Here is a 22,426-nt window from a genome sequence, read left to right as displayed (position 1 = left end):
GGTCAGTCACACAGCCCAGAGGTTCGACGCATCAGCTCCAGGAAGCCCCAGAACCAAGACATTTTAGTTTAAGCTCGAGGTCACGAGGCCTGATCAGGCCTGCTTGTCCCCTTCTACAGTGCCACACTGTCATCTTCCCAAGGAACTTTGGCCTTTTGTTAAGACCTCACAGTGCAATCGCCCTACTGCTGCCCATGCAGGCTGCAGGATCAGGACTTCACCCCTGCATGGCACTACCTTGACCAAGAGAGGAGAAGTTCCAGTCTTACAATTAAGAACCACTAAAATGCATCCTCTCCATCTGTGGCTCATTTTTCCAATTTACTATGATGATTTTTTGGAAGGTTAAACTTCCGTCTTTTTTTTAAATTGAGGTGAAATTCATATATCATAAAATTAACCATTTTAAAGCATACAATTTAGTGGCATTTAGTACATTCACAATGTTGTGTAATCATCAGGTGTATCGAGTTTCAAAACATTTTTGTCACACATGAAGGAGATCCTATATTATTTAAGCAGCCACTTCCATTGTCCTCTTGTCCCAGCCCCTGACAACCAACAACCTACTTTTTGTCTCTACGTATTTACCTATTCTGGATATTTCATACAAATGGAATGATACAACATGTGAACTGTTGTGTCTGGTTTCTTTCACTTAACATAATATCTTTAAAGTTCATCCATGTTGTAGCATGTATCAGTGCTTCATTCTTTTTAATGACTGAATAATATTCCATTGTATGGATATACCACATTTTGTTTATCCATTCATCAGTTGATGTACATTTGGGTTGTTTTCCTCTCGTGACTATTGTGAATAGTGTGCTATGAACATCTGTGTACAAGTATTTGTTTGAATAGATGTTTTCAATTCTTTTGGGTAAATACTTAGGAGTTATATTTCTTGGTCATCTGGCAACTCTATGTTTACCTTTCTGAGGAACTGGAAAACTATTTTCCACAGTGGCCGCACCATTTTATATTCCTACCAGCAATTTACAAAGGTTCTAATGTCATCACACTCTTGCCAACATTTGTTACTTCCTGTTTTTTGTTTTTGTTTTTTCTTGATTACAGACATCCTAATGGGTGCGAACTGGTATCTCATTGTGATTTTGATTTGTTTCCCTAATGATTAGTGATGTTGAGCATCTTTTCATGTGCTTGTTAGCCATCTGTATTCCTCTTTGGAGAAATATCTATTCAAGTCCTTTGTCCATTTTTAAATTGGGTAGTTTGTCTTTTTGTTGTTGATTTGTAGGAGTTCTTTATATATTTTGTATATTAATCCCTTGATTTGCAAGTATTTACTCTCATTCCATGGGTTGCCTTTTCACTCTGCTGGTAGTGTCTTTTGATGAAGTCCAATTTACCCTTGTTTTCCAATTTTTTCTTTTGTTGCTTGTGGTTTTGGTGTCATATCTAAAAATCCATTGCCAAATCTAAGGGTGTGAGGATTTAGCCTTATGTTTTCTTCTAAGAGTTTTATAGTTTTAGATCTTCAGTCCATTTTGAGTTAATTTTTGTTGATGATGTGACGTAGAGGTAAACTTCCACTATTGAGAGTTCTCTGTCATCAGTGACTGAGCCAAATGTAAATAATAGCCTTTACCTTAAGTTTCTGGGAGAAGCTTGGAGGTAGAGGGAGAGGCCTGGGGGTGGATGGATAGCACACATAGGTCCTTTGCCACCACTAAGTCTAAATCCTCAGTTGTTACTGCAAATAGTTGCTGCCTGTAGGATAGTTCTCTATGCAGCTCACATGGCCACCCCTCACCCCTGCCATGTTGTCCAGATATGCCTTTATCAAACCTCTTCTTAAAGAAGTCACTACCCTAGCAAAAATGCTTACATGGGAACAACCATCTTAGCCCCCATGCCACCCTTCTTCCATGCCATGTTCTTCCAGGGAAATGAAGAAAATTCACCTTTAGGTCTATCTGTTGTTTGCATGTAATCATGCATTCTGATTTAGGCACTGACATCTTTTCTGAGGCCCACAACATCAAGGAGAGACAGCACTTGTCTCTGAAATATTTCAAGCACACCTGTCCACTTCATCCAGTCCCCAATCCCACTAGCAACTGTGACATTTTATTAAGCAGATGACAAAAATGCCCTCTCTGTTTCATGTAGCTTAAACAGCAGCTGAGATTCTAGCTTCTCCAGAAAGCCTGCTCACCAAGGCCAATGGGAGTTGTGGGTTTGTCCTCATGTCTGTTTGCCTAGGCGTGGAGTTCCCACAACCACACCCAAATGATGCAGTCATTGCCTGGCTCTCCTCTACTCCACTACTTTAATCAAGAGAATGGAGTCTTGGTGACCTCATTTGGTCACTCCTGAGGTGTGGGTACATTTCCTGTGAGGGAGCAAGTAAGGGGGCATCATTATGTTCTTGATTAAGCTTGGTTTTCTTGGCCATTGTGTCCCCAAGAGCATAGCTCAGACCTGGCTCAGGTACTCAGTAAACAGTTGTTAAATGAACAGGAGGGGAAAGGTAGAATCTGAAAACTTGAGAGTCGAGTGTGTTCTCAGAGGTAGCGCTCCCCCAGTGCGCACTGACGGAGGGCAAATGCTGTGCCTGTGCTCTTGCTGAAGGAGCACAGTGCCATTTACAGAGCAGGCCAGCCACAGATACCCACAGGCTGAGAAAGGTGAGTAGGATCAACACCTTCCTATAGGCCAAAGTTTTTTTTTTTTTAATTCCATGACATTCTATTTGAAAGGAATGATTTGATTTTCAGTATATCTGATTTCATGGAACAACAAACTATGTTGTTACCATAGTCCATGGCATGTTACTATCCTGTTGGGTTGATTTAAGTTTGTTTTTAAGCCATTGATGGTGTTTGTCCTTGTTTTCTAGGAGAATCGCATGTACCTAACCCAAGGCATAAGCAGAATTGGATAACAACGGATAATACATAGTAATAGTAAATGGATAATAAATGGTGAACACAGTGATTACAGATAAGTCCATTACTTAGGTTTGGGCTCAGATATTTAATGGAAGGAACTAATAATAAAAAAAGAAGGGAGGTCCCAACAAGAGCTAGACTCTTTCCCATCTCTGTGAGATCACTCTAAAGCCCAAACTGTGCCAACCACTCTGCCTGATATTGTTCACCAGCTGCGTGGGATGTCCCTTCTTCCTCCTTTGGCAGCATCAGCATCCGTATCAGACTTCAAGAACTACGTATAAGGTAGGTCAGTTTACTGCTAGAAAAATTCCTTAAAATCTAAATATAATTATATATTTGATGGGTGGGGACGTAGGTGGTAGGAGAGAGTATAAGACATTCATAGGGAAGCAAAATATAATAGCAATAGTAAATCCTTCCCTTCCACTTAATTGATTATTAAAATAGACTGCACACACAGTGAATATGGATTCTAAGCTCAACCATGTGCACATTAACTCCTAGGTATATGAATCATAAGATTAATGGATGCCATTTTTATCTTGCTTTCTGCTTTTACAATGTTCTTTCTCTGGAAATGAATGTTTTAAACAAGATATTGGATTTTATTGATAAAATCCTTATTCAGAAATATCTACATAGGGCTTCTTAGCTATAAATATTAATTAATTGGATTGCTGGTACCCATAATGCAACTTTGTTCTGACCCATGTGCCCTATGAACTAGATATTTTTTGGATTCAATTTTCTTAAAACCAACTGTCAGCATCATGTGATGGAGGAGATGAAAAATGAAAATGAGCAGTCCCGCTGTGCAGGTGGGTGACCTGTGGGAGAGAGTCTGCCTGGTAGGATTTTTACACGAACCATCAGACACAGACCAATTGATTAGATCATCTCATACCCGCCACCAACTAGGCTCAAGAGACTAATTAGAGAGAGTACTGCCTGCGCAGGCACCCCATTGACACCTAATTTGCTCAGCCAAAGCCTTTGGGGAAAATGTATTATCTCTGCAGCTGCACTTCATGCATTTCTGATTTGAGGCATAAGCAAGGAGTGCTTCATCACTCTTTTGAGCAAACTGAATGTAGAAGCCCTTAAGTGCTAAATGCAAGCAAACAGACCCAAATTAAAAATGGGCCAGGCTCTTTCTAATTCCCTCTGTGCTCCCTGTTAAATCTCTGTGTGTACATACACACGCACCCCTAGCACACACATGCAGTTTACACGGCAGCGGGATGACACAGCAGAGGACGCCAGCTCAGGGTGCTTGCATGGGATCAGATGGTCTCTCTTTCACTAGCCTGTTTACCCACTCTAAGGTTTTATGTTTGTTTTATTGTTTTCTCCTGCCGTATTGCCTCTCCACGAGGTATTCTTTTTTCTACAGGAAGACTCTGGCCCACTTTTTTTTTTCCCCTCTAAACCTCACTGTAGAGAAGTGATTATTTTGGTTCCAAATTAAAACAATTGTAGGTTTCCCTTCCATCGCCTAAATTGTGAACAGGATGTTCACCAGGATGCATGTGAAGCTGTAGGGTAATCCACTCATTTCTGTTTGAGAGACTCCTTTATAAAGATGCCTGACAGAGAGGAAAGAATTATTACAATTTGACAGAAAGAAAGCTACTTCACAATAGCAAAGACTGTATAGAATTATAAAATAATGAACTTATCTTCAGGAAAAAACAATGTATATCATTTGATGGAGTCTAGCTTTTATCTGTTTCCAACCTAGAATAAGACTAATTCCAACCTTCTATTTAAATGAAGAATCTAAAATACTGGTATATAAGGAGGCATTTAAAGATAGGTATGTAATTAATTACATGCTTTAAAAAAAGAAAATAAAAGTTAAAAATCCAGACTATATGGAAAATTAGGGTATCTTTGTGCCAAATCTAGTGGCTATGGGGAATGAATTTCCATAATAGTGGAATAAAAGAAAAAAAGACCCAACAGGACCTGCTGTAGTGGTGTTCTAGGGCGGACTTACTGATTGATGCCTTTCCACTCACATGGTGGATGAATTCTTTTACCCACATGTTCTGTAAGTTTCAATTCTGCTTTGTAATTTTCACATTTATCTTATTCTCAAGATTTCAATGAAGATTTTTTTGGATCATATAAGCTGTGCCACTTTGAGTTTGATTTTGCTTAAACTACTAAGAAAAACAACCAAACTGATCTTTTGTAGCTAATTCATCTTCGAGCAGAGTTTGCTAATGTCGAAAATTAAGTTCACAAATAAGGTTGCTAAACCTTAAGCACCTAGGCCAGTATAAATGCCTCTGAAGTAAAAATATGTGTATACACAGAAATATATACATATATGACACACATACTCATTTGTATATACACAACATATAGTCAAATTTTATACTGTAGATTTTATGTGACTGTTGGACTCAAAATGGTAAGTTTCAAACTTTGTACTGATTTCAAAAAACCTGAGGAGAGCTTAATTTCTTCACTTTTTGAGTGAGTTTAATTATGTTATGATTTGGCTAGAAATATAGGTTTTCTTTCAGAACATCCGAAATCAGTGTTTTCCAGTTACTCTGACATTGCATTGAAGCTCCTTGAGGGAGGGGGGGAAATGGGATGAAAAGAAAGAAGTAGAAAATTAGTCAAACCTACTTCTGTAACTTATTTCTGATTTATGGTAATCATGCTTCTTCACCCCAGAAGAGAACACATCTTTGAGACCAGCAAGAGAATACTAATTAAAATGAATGCAGAGATAGACGGGCTTTGTTTTAAGCTTAACAGAAGGTCCATCATTCAAAACAGCCCAAATCCTTTAAGTTGAAAGCTGTTTGGTAACATACATATGGATGCACAATGCACTAATTGCAGCAACTGTGCACATTTTAAGCTCCATGCCAAAGTGGTGATTTTAATTAAAATTTTTTAGGCAAAGCTATAAGTCTAACATTTCAAAACAAAGCATTTTTCACACAAGGAGACTACAATAATCATCATTATCAACGAATATTTATTGAAATCCTCATTAAAGACTAAGCATTATATGATGTGTAATTAGCCGTGATAGAAAAGAAAGCTCTATTTTAATGGTATAACTGTTTATTAAATCAGATTTATGTAAATGTAAATCACTGGTAATATTTTCGACACACGTGGACTAAAGGCTGGCAACTCTGGGAGTGCATCCTGTCTCAGGGAAGACCACAAGGAGTGCAGGAAAGTGCTGATCTAGGTCTTCTAAGAACGACCAAGACAAATCTTTCTCTAAAATCACATATGTAAATATATATATATATATACACACACAATCATATGTATTCATAAAATAACACACATACATACATCCATATACCGTAAGGTATGAAATAGCTCATTGAAAGAATTTTAATGACAAAGTTAAGAATAGGCAAGTCCTCACCAAATGTGGCTTATTTTCTCAGGGATTTCATTTTTGAAGCTTTATTTGCTCAGCATACCTTTACAACTGACTGGCTCCCAAGTGGGTGTAAGTTAATTAAGTAGGATTCCAACCCTTTAACCTTCCTTATATATTGCAGTCCTACTAAATTATATTTAAATAAACCAAATACAAAGTCATGTAATCCAGCAGTCTGTGCATTTTTTACAACTTAAAACACACACACAAATCTCATAAAACCACTTCCAAGTATTCAGCAGTCAGAGAAACACAAGGGTTCATGTTTGACTTTAATTAAAAGATCTGAGAGGAGATATGACTTCATTTTGGGTGGATTTTTTCTTTCAAATTAAAACTTGTCTAGTATTATTGTCCAAAGTGTTGAAGCACAGGAAGCTTTCCTGCTAAGGGTTTTGAATTCTATGTGATGACCTACAGTTTGAATCTGTCTCATGAACCATCTTATTCAGCAAACTAAAACATGCATTTTTGTAGCACAAGTTAGATCACCTATGACTGGCAGATGGAGAATGTTGTCAGCATAAGGTAGAAGTCACGTTGTTTCACATGAGAAATTTCTTTCCAGTGTTGAAGTTTTGAGCCACCAAGTCACAGCAGCCAAGTGCTGGAGACATAAACACAGTTCTGTGCCAGCTGAAGAAGCGTATAGGACTATACCTGCTGTCCGTTTATCCCACAGGCTTCCTCTCGGTTGGGTTTGGCCACCCGCTCTGTCTTGGAATTGTTTATTGTACAGCTCTCGATCTTTGCACATTTTGCCCTATCATTCAAAGTTCAGAATCTTCAACGTTTCTAACAAGCTTCTTTCACCTGTAAACTGTGCTAGTATTTTTATTAATGTTTTCACTGCTTTTGTACTTGTGTACTTTTGTACCACTGCTGTGTACTTGTGTTTGTGTCCCTGCTAAATTCATAGGTTGAAACCCAATCCTCAGCGTGATGGCATTTCGAGGTAGAGCCTTTGGGAGGAGCTTATGTCAGGAGAGCGGGGATCACATGAATGGGATAAGTGCCCTTATAAAAGAGACCCCAGAGAGCTCTCTTGCCCCTTCCATCGTGTGGGGACACAGCAAGGAGAGGAAGAGGATTCTCACCAGATACTGAATCTGCCAGTGCCCTGATCCTGGACTTGGCAGCCTCCAGAACAGTGAGAAATAAATTTCTGTTTTTTATAAGCCACCCAGTCTTTCTGTTATAGCAGCCTGAACAGACTAAGATGCCATGGTTATCAAGTTGAATATATTTTGAGTGGTCTGCCCCTGAGTCTATTTTTTCCCATAAGCTGCACAATTTTTACTGCAGTATTTGGCTGAACACAGGTAGGAACACGGATATCATATAATAGCAGAAACATCTATTCTTGTGGGGCACATTCTGATACTGCCACAAGGTGACACACCAGGGACACTGCCATAGCCATTATTTGCACCAGGAAATGTCTGCCGACAGTGAGCAAAGTCCAACAAGGTCATGAGGAGGGATGCCGATGCCGGACAACCAGCCAAGCTCCCCACCAGCTCCTTCCCATGCAGCCGCTTCACAATATGAAGAGGGCCAATGAGTAACTTCTCGACAAAGGACACATCACTGAGCGTTGACTCGTGGAAGCCAAGACTTAGTCTACATGTAAAGTCATCTGCTATGCACTCTCCACAAAGTTATAATTGGTTATTTTAAAGCATTTTGTTACTGGTTATCCCACCATAAGTTGCTATATTTCTACAATACCCAAGATGAGTTCTGATAGATATGATTACAGAAGATGTGTATCATTATGAGAAATAAATGCCAGCTTTTTGTGCTCATATAATATTTTCTTCTATCCAAAATACATTTCCATTTATTCTCTCATTTAATAAAAGTGCCTGAAAAATAGGACTACGACCATAAGAAGAGAACAGATTTTATAAACTGGACTTTTTAAAAAGTCGCAATCCTTTTAGTCACTGGTTCAATGTCTTCTGGCATATCAGCAGCAGGAGGTATGTTCCAGGTTTAACGACTCACGGCATTCACTACAGGAACCAACCTTTACGGGAGCAAGGGTGACCAACTGTCCCGGTTTGCCAGAACTAACGGAGTTTCCAGGATGCAGGACTTTCAGTTTTAAAACTGAGGTAAACTAGAATGAGTTGGTCACCCTAACAGAAACAACTGGATTGATATGTTGCTATTTCCAAGTTTATTATAAAAACAAAGCCAGCAAGCTTGGAGCTTTACTACACAAACTAAAACTTGCTGATATTCCAACCTCAAAATGTGCATCATGAAAGTATTACAAATGCTAAACACTGAGAATGGCAAAAGATTTGTTGAAAAGAAAGTGGAAACTGAGCCCGCAGCCTTCTCTCCTCTCCACCCTCCCGGGGATTTGTCACTTATCTCCTTGATTCTGTGTTTTAGGCTTTCCTCTCTAAGTTTTTATTGAAGCCATAGTGAATCACACTCTGCTCTAACAAGGTTGTTGAATTCAAAACCATCAAGAAAAAACAAAAACACAAGCAGAGGCACTCACAACTGGAATATACAACTATGTACTGGGGAGCTTTGGGGAGAAGAAGAAAAAAAAAACATCAACTTGTTCTTCACCACAATTCTCAGTTGCACTTTCAGTAAATCCATCTATTTAAATTCACACATGCCCGTGCACTGTGGCATGGAGGAGATGGCTAAGGCCACCACTCTCAAATGAGAAGAAGTGCAAATATTGCCTGAATCTCTATGGCAAATGACCCCTGCTCAACGAGCAGTGGCAGAGCCAAACCATCAATTGGCCTGCCTATTTCAAATTCTAACTCAATAGATGTTCTATTTTTAAGCAAAGTGCAGAGTTTAGGGTGAAGAGGTCAATAAGGCCATTAAAGCAAGGTCCCAGTGGTGGTCTGGAGCTGGCTTGAACTGGCTCACAGAGCTGAACGCTAAACTTCTCAGGAAGTTTGCAAGCGAGTGTTAAACACAGCTACCCTTGAAATTGGCAATGCAAGGAGGGATTATACCATAGGATACAGACAAACATGATCAATCAAGGCTTTCCTGCTTTCTTTCTGGAGAGTTGGCTGTTAAACATTTACCAGCATGTCACTACTATCCTCAGAAGCCTCAATAATTTGGGAGGGGATGGTGGCTAGATAAACAACAAACTCTAAGTCAAAATGGAAAATGCAAGTGCTATCCTAAAGGTACCAACGCAGTGAGGAAGAACTGGGCTTTGAAAGAGAAATAAAAATGTGACGTGTCGGAAGGGAAGAAGGAGGGCATTCTCGCATAGCCAAGGGCTTTGGGAGGCAGCGAATGGCCCATGGGGCAGCACATATTTGGATGTCAGGAAACAAATGCAAGGGAAGCTGACAGGCTTGGTGAGGGTGCTGGAGTGGAGGGCCTTACGTGCCCTGCTCAGGAGTTTGGGTTTTATTCTGCACGTAGTGAGGAGGTTTCTTAGAGGCTTTCGAGTAGAGAGTCCTCAGGTTCCAACCCAAAGGCAGTCACGTACTTTTCACATGGATGAAGGCTCAGCTGCTTCTGTGAAGTCTGTGGGTAAATAGTTGTCTTCTTCAGGATCCCACTGAATCAGATAATGCAGCCAGTTCTTCGAATGACTACTGTGACTGCTCACCAAGTGCCAAGTTTTGCAACATTTATTATTGAAAAGTCTTACTCTGCCTATGAGAAATATCCAGGGTGTCGAGGACTAACGATGAAACTAAGCTTCACACCAAGGGCTACACTTTTCAAAACAGAGCCCACAGGGATAATTTGGACATTTTCATGCACCAGAAAGATGCCTTAGGTATTCAATACATAGTTTATTCACTTGCGTCTTTATATATGTCTACATATTTAAAAGGAAAACAACAACAAAAAATACCCAGTAACTCGTAGCTCTACTGCTCTGTTGTCCTTTATAACCCAAATATGATTTACTGTTTTTGATTAGCACACAATCTCAGACAGACTTTCAAACTGAAGCACTTGGAGTTCTGAAATACTGTCAAATCTTTTAAAGAGCAACTGCAATAAATTAGAAAATATCATCACTACACTCTTGTCTTGAGTCACTGTGGTTGCATGTCGTGGACTAGGAGTTTCAGCTCATTAAAAATGTGAAGCCTATAATGTCTGATGAATAAGACATTCACCTCAACACAATTGGTTGCCTCCTGGCATAAAACAAAGTGCCAACGGCTCAGTGGTGTAGTGGCAGAGCAAAGAACAGTGGTTGCAGGCCTGGGGTCAGTCTCTCACTTCCACTGGCAACAGAGTTGGAGAATGCAGCGACAGTAGCCAGCACACACCAGGCTCATGGGATTAAGGGATGCCTCATGCTTTTTTAGTGTCTACTTGTGACAGACTGAAACAAAAGCACCAACAGAATTAAGTGAATTGAGCTCTTATTGTGAGAGGCAATGCAATACCTTTTCGCCTTGCCCCAAAACAGAATCCCACACATAACGTGGTAAGTCAGGAATGTGACATCTTCTCCTCCACACCTGTGAGCAGGAGCACATCCCAGAAAGATCTTATTTCCTCTTCACACAGATGCTAAAGAACAAAGTCACGTCTTGTCTGGGTTATGCTGTTTGTTTTCCAGTCTGTTGGCATTAAAATTGCACCCTAAGCGCCTATCATGTCTCATGAAGCTCTGTAAAGTCCTTTTCAAAAGTTTTGACTTTGAACACTAGAGTCATTTGGAAGAAAAAAAACAGACGTAGTGACTTAGTTGCTTCATGTTATTATGAGGGAAAAAATCACCACAGTTCCATTTTAAACATAATAAATATAATGTATATTGTATGAAGTATATAAATTTGAAAAAAAAAACAAAAAACAAAAAAGAGCCCAATCAGCTCCAATAGGCTGCTTTGGTTTCGTTCCTTTTGCAATTCTTAGATTCAGTGGCTCTGCATGAGATATCATGCACAATGAGCCAGGGCCTGAGAAGTTAAATGGAAAAGCTGTTTTATTTTTTAATTACTAACCTCCCTGAGTTTTAGTGCTAGAGTTTATATAGTTCTCATAATCAACTATTGAGTACTTTGGTCCAAGCAGGATATAAAACTACTCATGCTTGGATTAACATGGTAAAGCTAAATCTCGTCTCTCTCAGTACTTCCTTATTGAGAAAAGTTCTAACAGGTTGATTTTTAGGGACTGATGTATGTCTGGTAAAACGTAAAGAACATGGTAACTCTTTGGCTTTCTGGGATGTAGTGTGGTTAAGAATGTCTACACGCTAGAGATGGGTGATTCAGATAAGATAAGACATATCTGAAGCAGATAGAGTAGAGGGAAATTACTAAGATTAATGGTGTGAAGTCAAGCAAAGAAATATTTAGAGAGACTAGAAAACAATTAATGGCACGAAGAACTTTACATAAGAACAACCTCTTGAATAAAACTGTGCAAACACTACCGATTCTGGAGAAAATATACAATCATGGTCACTATCTGGAGGGCTATCTTGCTAAGAAGTACACACGTATCACAGTAATTGCTCTTGACCATAAATTCTTTTGCACTTAAAATTGAACATGTGTAGATTTACTTCTACACACTAAAGAACTACCTCCAAATTGAATCAGTAAATATCTAAGTTATAAAATCAACTGCCATTCACTTCTTTCCACCCATGTTCTGTCTGGTGTGCCATACACAGTTGGATGTACTCTAAATATTAGGATCATATATTTTTCCTACATTTTATTAAATTTTTCAAACATACAGAAAAACAAAAGAATTATACAGTGAACATCCATATACTCACTACATGGATTCTACAATTAACATTTGACATGTTCGTTGTGTAACATATGTATTCATCTGCCTATGCTTCTATCCATCCGTTAATCCATCCTATTATTTTGATGCATTTTAAAGTAAGTTGCAGATATCAGTACACTTCACTCTTAAACATGCATGTCATTACTTAGAGCCCAATATATATTTATGTCTTTTCAGTAAGTTTCACTTATAATAAAATGTCCACATTTTAAGTTCATCATTTGATGAGGTTTTAATGGTCTTACACAGGGAATATCACATTGCTATGTAATAGGAGAAATCATTTTTCATTCAGAATTGGATAATACGATTTTTTTTTGTTTTGCCAAAAAAAGTTTCTTCAATGTCACTGCTCTTTCCTACTCTCACTAAATCCTCAGTGGGCAAAACATTGATACGTACAACAGCCAATAAGAGGACAGGCACAGAGTACTCAGATTATGATAATTCTTAACCTTCTGTGTCACTGCCAAATTTGAGAAACAAATGAACACCAAACAGTTCTCTCCAGAAAATGCATCTATATAACTACATGCAGATTTTCTCATACAGTTTCAGTTGGTTCACAGACTTTCTGAATTCCATTAATAGACCCATGGACTGCAGGTCAAGAAGCTCAGGATTAGCGTGTCAGAATATGGAACCATCAAGCAGCATTTCCACCATCTAGCCATAATTTAAGAGCATATTGCAGAGGAAATATCCTTCATGAAAGTTAAGCACTTGAAGCTAATTCTTTTTGAGCAAGGGCCTAGGGATACTCCTGTTAAGGGGGGCGAGGCTTATGTGATAACCTACGCTCTCCCTACATGATAAAAATACAACCAACCAAATAAAAACAAAACACAACAAAAATCTCATCCAGTTTATGCATCACGCTTCCTTCAAGAGAGATGGAACCTGGACCATTCTATTTGATGAAGGCAACTGCCAAGAGAAGAAGCATAAATGGGCATTGTGAATCCCTAAATAGGGATCTAAATAGATGATCCTCAGCGTAGGAGGAGCTGAGTCAAAGACTCTTTTCCTCAAACACAATCCTTCACTCTTCCCTCCCTTTTCTTCTCTATTAAAGTCATTTTCAGTGATTTGCCAATATTAATGCAGGATTAAAGACAAATGGAAATGAATTCCATGGCACTCATTCTTACTAAGTATATTAAATACCATTAAAATCATTTTATTTCAGATGCTATCTTTGTCATTTTATTATTGTAAAAATAAAAATTATTACAAGGGCTTCTTGTAGCTTTGCCAATGACCCTGAACTCTTATTTTCCATTTTAAGGCAAAACAGTATCAGCCAAGAATTTACAATTGTTTTTAATATGGCCACCCATGTTTACCTCAAAAAGGGTCACAGACAACTCATCTGAGCAGTTGGAGAGGATTTATTGTGCCTCTAGTCCCCATAGCAGCCTTCAAGGCAGGTATTTTATTTTATGGTTGAGAAAGCTCAAGCTGGTAGAGAAGTACTTCCCATTACTACTCTCTGAACAAAGGTTTGTTTCTCTTCTCAATAATAGTCGTTCTTCTTGTCATCAGACCAACTCATGGTCTTCTGAATCTGCTCTTCACAGACTGATCTGGCTTTTATGGCCTTACTTCTGTCATTTCAGAGTTGTGGTCTACCAAGACTTGGCCTGGCAGCTTGGCATTCTGATGATTCTTGCTCACTTTCATCTCCTTGATTAAACTTCGTCTATACTTGTACACTGTTCATCCCAGGCACTGAATTACTTGTGCCTTTCTTGCTAGGGGACAGCTACCTCTGGTTATGTGGTGTCTCTCTGTGAGCTGACTTGGTAGCACTGAGACCCAAGGACTGCAAATCTTCAGGAGCCAGTTAAGAAGGGAAAAGGAAAATGTGGAGTCAGTGATGAATCATGATGCCTCAGTCTTATTCCAATCAGCACAAGGTTGTCATAGCAACAACACCTAACTGTCCTGCTACCTTGCTCCTCTCACTGATCTGCTTGCTGGTTTGGGTGTTCAAGGGAATTTGCACAGAATGCTTCAGTTCTCTGATCCACATAGTTTTACTTTTATACAACTTAATTTGATATCATCTCTTCCCTTGAGTATAAAATAAAGAAGAAACTAAGAATTTCAAAATCAAAATATACGTTTTTTTTGTGAGGAAGATTGGCCCTGAGCTAACCTCTGTTGCCAATCTTCCTCTGTTTTATGTAGGGTGTCACCAAAGCATGGCTTGATGAGCGGTGCTAGGTCTGCTCCCAGGATCCGAACCACCTGTGAACCCTTGGCCACCAAAGCAGAGTGTGTGAACTTAACCACTTATTTCTCCAGGCTGGCCCCAAAACATGCATGTTTTTTGACCACAGTTTTCCACTTGATCTCATGCAACAAGACCATTCCTCATTTTCCCTCTTTGAAGCTTTCCATTTTCTCTTCTCTTATTTGCCCTTCCCTCAATGCACTCACACACAACAAACACACACACATGCACATTATTTGAATGTCAGTTGGTGATATTTTTGAAGGAATATTCCAAAGAGAAATTCTAAACATATAGATATGGGATCCTAAGCATCCTGCAGACTTGGAATTCTATAGTTAAGCCAAAGTAGAGGATGTTTAAGGAAAAACTGGACTTGGAATAATGAAATCTAAACCTTTTTCATTTGACATGTCTTTCTTTTAAATAATAAGCGAGGCTCATTTCCTTTACTTTTAAGCACCAAGAAAATAAGATGTTCTTTAGAGGTTCTCAGGGAATATATATATAGAAAACCTTGCTGTGATTGTTTTAGTGGCTTGTGGAGCCTGGCGGCCCTGGTGTTGCCGACCCTGGATCAGTAAGTGATCTTCCATGATAAAGAAGCACCAGGGACCGTACAAAGACCAAAAGCAAGAAAGTACTGACAGTGGGGCCAGACACCAGAGGCACTACCAGGAACTGAGCACAAAGGCGGAGTCAAGCAGCTTTGGGGTCATTTGTGTGGGGCAGACATTCTACATCTGATGACGACGTACAGAGGGGATTGAGGAGGAGTTTACTTGGGCTGCAGTTTGCAACCCTCTTCAGACCCAGAAACATGGGGCTTGATTGCTAGACGCACACGAGACCAGCTCATTTCATTTTGACGCTGTCCCTTCCTTCACTTTCTTTTCTTATTAAAGTCTTCAATCTGTGTTCCTTTCCATGCCTGACATCCACACAGGTCTTCCATTTCTGTCCCCAGATTTGTTTTCCTCCTTTAGAAATCTTTCTTGAATATCTCTGAGATCAAAGAAAATAACAAGGCGTGTCTTTCACCCTGCTCTAGAAGTGCTTTATAGTACCTCCAATGTTTGCTAACACTTCTGTGGTGGTCTTCAGTGCTATTTGCTAATTTCCAGCTCTCTGCCTTCTGGACCCCGGGCGCAATGCCCTTTCCCACTCCCTTGGAAGTTAGGCATGGCATTCAATCTGCTCTGACCAATGAAATGTGCACATCCATGTGGCTGCTTTAAGGGCCAGTATTCATATTGCCACGTCTCCTCCCCCTGCCAAGGTGATTGAGGAAGCATGTATGGAGATGCAGCCTCTGTTAGCCTGTGTCCTTGAGCAGAGCTCCCTGATGACTTATATTAGACACACAACATGAGAAAGAAAGAAACATCAATTATACTAAGTCACAGCAAAACCTAGCCCATCTTGAATGATATAATGCCTATCATGTCTAATTTGGATCATAAGTCCTTGGACAAAAACTACAACTTAACTATTTTTCAAAATAATCGTAGTGAGGTAGTTGGTTTTGAATCTGGGTAAAATTCAATACTAGTATTTTTGAAATTATAAGCATGAAATGTCATTATATCAAAAAGGATCTGGAGGGATATAAACCAACTATTAATAGTGGCTACCTCTGGGAAAGAGACCAAGATTTTCTGCAGTGGGTAGAAACTTTAAAATTTTCAGCTATTACATGTTATTTGGGTACTTTCCAACAAGAATGCATTTGGTAATTATTTGTGTAATTAACACACACAAAATGTGATAAACTGCTGGCCCCGTAACTGTGGTTGGTGAGACAAATATTTGGAAGTTGTAAAGAAAAACTAGACCTGTTGGGCACTTGGCATAGTTGATGAGCATTGTTTAAAGCTTTGCTAAATATTCTTATGTTTAAGAGAAAATTGTTCAGAAAAGGAAGGCAGAAGTAAAATATGTTTCATGCTGCACATTGTATATCCAAATCAAACTATTTTGTGATTTTTTGGTAATGATATCTTTCAAGGCATTAGCAATGAACTGAAATGATAAAGAGGAAAAAAGAGAGATATGATATCTAAATAGAAAATAATCATGTCAAACATTGCTCAACCTCTTCAACTACAAATACATAAGACACATGTATGAAGAAAGAAAATCAAATAACTACATATTTTTAGGCACTTTGGTCATTACTAAATTAAAGATGCACCCTTCAAATTGAACATGCTTTTATTTTACCCCCTTATTTATAGAAATGAAACAAGGTTAGAAACTCTTATTTCTAAATTGATCAACAATTATATAATATTGATGTACTGTTGTTCCACAGTCATACCTTATTTTGAGGTATGATATGATGTTGGCAATAAGGCAATGGAATTATCTTCTTTATCCAATGACTAGTTTCTCTATAACCATATTCTATAATGAGCACTGAGAGAAAAGATTTGGACTTTGTAATTTTTATTTAAAACTTTAACTAGAGATTCTGAAATTCTTACTCTAAACATAATATTGGCATGTTTCTTATGATTATCAATCTAGCTATCCAGCTAACTATCTTATCTATATCTAAGCTACCTATCTATTTACACACATACTACACCTTGGTCCTCAGCTTCTAGCTCTTAGCTGGTGAACTTAGAATCCAGGGGAAGAAACTGGCAATTGAGTACAACTCTAGGGAATTCCGCTAACACTGAGGGCTCTGTTTTGTGTGGATATTGATTTCAGTAGCTTAATTTGGGAGGAGATAAACACCAGATTCTCCCCACTACTTCTTTCCTCTCAATTCCATCCAGGGTTGACTAACACTTTTATTTTGTTATACTGTTCATCATCAGTAATAAAGAGTATGAGTTAAAATATATGCAGAATGTTTGACACTCTTTAAAATCTTCATTTGATTATTGGAAATCAAAATTTCCTTAAAAAAATTACAATAAATCACACAGTAAGTCTCAGCACTCAGGGATCACTCAATAGATGTTGAGTCCCTCACTCTTCCTGACCGGAAAATTGTTACAATCCTTAACACATAAAAGTAATACTTCATAATAAAAAGGAGGAGAATTATGGGATTACTGGTGAAAGGAACATTACTGTGTTCAGAAGTATGTTTGGAGGAAGTTGCTAACCAGTTGTCTTAAGAGATTTCCACATACTCCCTGTGATATTTTCCCTCACTAAAGTTTGGGTTTGAAGCTAACATTGAAGTAGCTGTTTCTTGATTCTCATGTGTCTTGACTGCATTATGAAAAAGAGAAGGATTTCTTAGCTGTGGCATGTGGCCAAGAGCCTACCAGAGGAGTACTTAACAGTATTTAACTATATTTTAATAAAAATAGAATAACTTATTACAAGAGCAAAGAGTAATTATCATGCTTAAATGAATTATAGGAAGTTTTAAAGAGATGTGATGATATAGACATAATTATGTACTGTTTTTAGAAAGTTAACTATTCTCTATCACTGCTTTATTTAATCTTGATCCTATCCTCTTGCTTTAATTGAGCTAATATTTTACCTTTAGGCTGTTTTTGGAGGTATTTCTGCCTGTAGATCTATTGTAAATCTGTTATTTTCAGGAGTGTTACCAAGTATAAAATCTCACGTGCATATTTTTTCCATAAAGAGTAGAATGAACTAACCCTCAAAGAGAATCTTTAATTATCACAGATTCTATGGGCTCAGCAATAGTCCAGAACTCCTTATATCTAAATTCACTCTTTCTCTGTCTTAGAATTTAAAGAAAAAACAAACAAATGAACAAAAATCCCACCTTTTGGATTCATGTGATTGCTGAAAGAGAAAGACTATAGTCAAATCTGTCCCCTTGTTGAAGAACATTAACCCATATAAATATTTTTCCCCAAAGAGAAGGATTCACTCAAAAGCAGCTTTTTGGCCTTTACTGTCAATTTAGAAGACAAAGCTTTTGTAACTTGCATATATTCAATGAATGGACCATTAGCAGCCATCCTGTCCACCTCAAAGCCAGAATGGAGGCAGCTCCTTCTTTCAAAGGAACTCCATGAGAACGCGCAGAATTGGAATCCTCATACATTGCTGGTGGGGATGCAAAACAGTGCAGCCACTTTAACCTTTATAGCAGCATTATCCATAACAGGCAAAAAGTGGAAACAATCCAAACATCTGTCAACTGAAGAACAGATAAATAAAACATGATATATCAATAGAATGGAATATTACTTGGAAAAAAAGAAAAGAAAGAAATATAATACTTATGCATGCTGAAACATGCATGAACCTTGTAAACATTAAGTTAAGTTAAAGAGTCAGTCACAAAAGGCCACATTTTGTATGACTCCTTTTACTTGAAATGTCCAGAATTGGTACATCCACAGAAATAGAAAATAGATTAGTGGTTGTCTGGGGTTGTAGGGAAGTGGGAATGGGGAGTAACTGCTAATAGGTATGTGGTTTCTTTTTAGGGTGATGAAAATGTTCTGGAATTAGATTGTGGTGATGTTTGCACAATTCTGTGAATATACTAAAAACCACGAAACTGCACCTTTTAAATGGGTGAATTTTATGGTGTGTGAAATATATCTCAATAAAGTTGTAAAATAAATTAACTCTATGCTTTCTCTAGGCATAAAGTCTAAAACCATAATTTTGGAAGTAATTTGCCCATCTTATAATGATAATAAAGATGAAGATGATGCTGACAATGATACATCGGGGGCTTTAGGGAAGCAAAATATTAGAGAAATATGTACAAATGGAAAGTGGTTGTATTTAGTGAATGAGATTATGGGGTACTTGTTTTTGAATTTGGATATTGAACATATGTTATTTCTGTAATCAGAAAAAAGGTTAAGTATCAGAGTTTCTAAAAAAAATTAGAAGCTCTGGGGAAGGAGATCAATCAGGGCTACAGCAGGGGAACATGGTTAGAATTGAACTGGGCTTTGTAGGGTGGGTAGTATTGGATAGAGAAAGGCCAAGGGAAGGGCACCAGCCTTCTAAATAGTTCTTTTATTTCTACCATCATTGCTTACATTCTCTGGGCTCTGAGGGTGTCTTATTTACCACTGAGCTCCTAGGGTGTAGAATGATGTCTGGGACAAAGGAGGTGCTCAATAAACATTAATTGAATCTATGAAAGAATATTTGTTGCTAGAGTCCTTTTCCTAAAATACAGATGAGAACGAGGGCTACCACTTGCAACATATGTGTGCCTGTATGCAAATTAGAAAAAGGTGTCGTCTTCTCTTAGGTTGGTGTAGCTCCTCTCTAGGACTTGTGTCTGGGAGAGTCAATCATGCATTCACCCATGACCTGTCCCAACCCTGCTGCCTGGCCAACCTCTCTTCTGGAGGCCCTGCCCCCAACTACATACAGGAGAAAGTCCATGCTCCTGGGGCTGGCAACCAAGGCCCTTCAATCTGATCCCAACTTTCCTGTACCATCATCACCATTTCTAACACCCATTCTGTGTTTAAGCCATAGTAATGCTATGCTTCCATGTGTTGGCTCCCACTACTGCCTTCATCCCACCAATTCCGGGCTTTTAAGCCAAACATTTATCACTTAGTAAAGATGAAACCTCCACATTCTAACATTGCTTTCAGTGATTGTCCAGGACCCAACCTCTTGTCCTTGCACGCTCCCTTTCCGACTCTCCTTCCATCTGACTTTTGATTCCTTCTTCATTTGAAGCTCTATTCCTGTTCATGGGATTTAGATCTGGATTTTAGTATGAGGTAGGAATGCCAGCTTTTGACTCTTTACCTTTCCTTTGGTCTGGTCTTGGCCCCCTTTGGACAGTTTCCCTGGCCCCTTTGGATGAAATTGTCAGCCTGACTCCTTAGCCTTCCTCAGGTGGAACCTGAGGAAGTCACTTTCCTCTCTGAACCTACCCAGCATATTGTACAAACCTTTACAAAACTTTGATCATATCATATTATGTTGTTTCCTTACACATTTCCACCTTTAGACTTTTGGAGCTTCTAATGGAAGGAACCATAAACTTGTTCTTCAGTGCTCAGCACTGTCCTGGCATATAGCGGGCAATCAATGAATTAGTACGGAGAAAATGAAAAATTGGAACATGGAGACAGGATCTGGTCTGAGTAGAGAAAAGGACTTTGGGGGTATGTTCTACTAGAATGGAGTCAGATTGTGAAATGTCTTGAAATTCAAATAGAAGACTTGTGGTAGAAAGAAATAAGGAGTCACTTCAGATCTCTGAGAAGGGAAATGACATGATGCAACACCATTTTGGAAGACTTATTATGTGTCACCATTCAGGGTGGAGGAGAACAAGGGAGAGCCTGTAGTCACAGCGAGCACTCAATAAATGTTTGTTGTTTGATTGGTTGAGCCTGGAGAAACTCTTACAGAAATACAGGTATGAGATGAGAGACGGAAGAAAAGGGCAGAAATTCAAGAGATTTTTAAAGCAAAGATAGGCAGGTTTGGGAGGCTGATAGGAAATGCAGACAAAAGGAGAGTAGCTAGAGCCACTGCAAGCAGTGGGACCAAGGATGAGGAAAACAACCGGGAGGGGAAGCCGACTTGTATAGTGAGAAGAACCCAGCTTTGAGTATCTTGAGTTGGGGTGGCTGGTCTGTGTGCACACGTGTGCTTATGTGACTGTGGAGTGAGGCACGTCTGGGATACAAACCCTGCACTGTTCCAATGAGTCCTCCCTCCCACTGTGCACTACCCCCACCCCGGGTTTAGTTTTCAGCCAACAAAAACAAAATTACTCATAAAATTAATGGAAACAATCTGCTTTTTCCTTGCCATGGAAAGGATTTTTCTTAATTACTTTTTTGTTATTGTTGTCCTTTGAATCATATATCCTGCAGCTTGATTAAATCCCTTAGAAGTCAACTAAGCATTAGAGGTTTGCCGCATGAGTCTCCGAGCTGCTGTTTACTCGTCCCCATGTAAACAGAGACGCCTTGGAAGGCGGCACTTCAGCTGGGGTAAGGAGCACATGCCTTTCCTCTCTGGTGCAAAACTCATTCCTCAACATTTTCAAGGAAGCAGGATCTGGTTAAAATATTAATAAAAATGGAGTCTCTGGATAATCTCTCAGTATAAAGTTAGGTTTTCTAATATAAATCTTTTAAATTGGTATAGGTCTTTTCATTTAAAACAAAAAGTGCTTTCCATCTGTATTTTTTCCTTTTGTTCTCTCAAATTCTCCTTAAAGGAGGCATGGCAGGTGGTACAATCCTCATCTGAAAGATATTTCCTAATATAAACTGAGACATTAAGGAAGTTTCTAGATGATCTGGCTTGTAAGGGCTGGAACCAGGCCTCAATGGCAAGACAAAGTTCTCTCTGCTCTGCCAACCTCCCTCCTCCCAAAACCCTGAGGGCAAAAGTGTCAAGTATTTTTCCGCAATGGGAAAAGCTGGGAGAATCTGAGACAGAGGCCGCAGATACTGAGGCACGAGGGCGGTGTGCGCAGACCCCAGCCCGCGCTCCTCCAGGCACTCATGCCTGTAGGCTACAGCGGCCAAGGCCCAGTGTGTGCCACAGGAGAGCTTCACGGCAGATGGTTCCCTTCTGTCTCCAATCCTCCCTGGCTTCCCAGGAAGAACAGAATTTGTTGCGAGAGAATACGGACCTAAATCTGGGCTGATCTGAGTGAGCAGCTGGGTGCCTGGCCCTCCCTACAGCTAAGATTACCTTCGTCCTGACTTCCAAAAAAGATGTGAAGGGAAGAAGGTTCTCTTGTTAGTCTTAAAAATCTCTTCTCTTGTTCACAGCCCACAGCCTCATGCCAAAAACCTAGTTATGCCCAGGCCCAATGACCACAGCTTTATTACCAAAGGGTAGAAGTTACAAATGAACAAAAAGGCAGTTGAACTCACACACAATTCTACTTGATCAAGAGAGAAACATTGTTAACATTTTGCTTATATTTTTCTGTCTTCTTGCTTTGCATATAAAAGTATACTTTAGTTATTGAAATGAGGTTGTACTATCCATAGCTATTTTGCAACCTGCTTCTTTCACTTAGTGATAGGCATAGAGCATATTTCAGTATGTCATCAAATATTACTTTAATGACTATTTAATAGGTGC

General features: G+C 39.0%; 1 protein-coding gene across 1 annotated transcript in view; it reads right to left on the bottom strand.

The window, feature by feature from the left end:
* The window catches only part of CDK14 (cyclin dependent kinase 14), a 550,173-nt gene that overhangs the window by 4,113 nt on the left and 523,634 nt on the right, over positions 1-22,426 (bottom strand). The window lies entirely within an intron of this gene.

The sequence above is a fragment of the Equus quagga genome, chromosome 8 (assembly GCF_021613505.1).
Source record: "Equus quagga isolate Etosha38 chromosome 8, UCLA_HA_Equagga_1.0, whole genome shotgun sequence".
Taxonomy (NCBI): Eukaryota; Metazoa; Chordata; class Mammalia; order Perissodactyla; family Equidae; genus Equus; species Equus quagga.
Note: the sequence above shows the minus strand (reverse complement) of the source record. Positions and strands in the feature narration are given on the sequence as shown.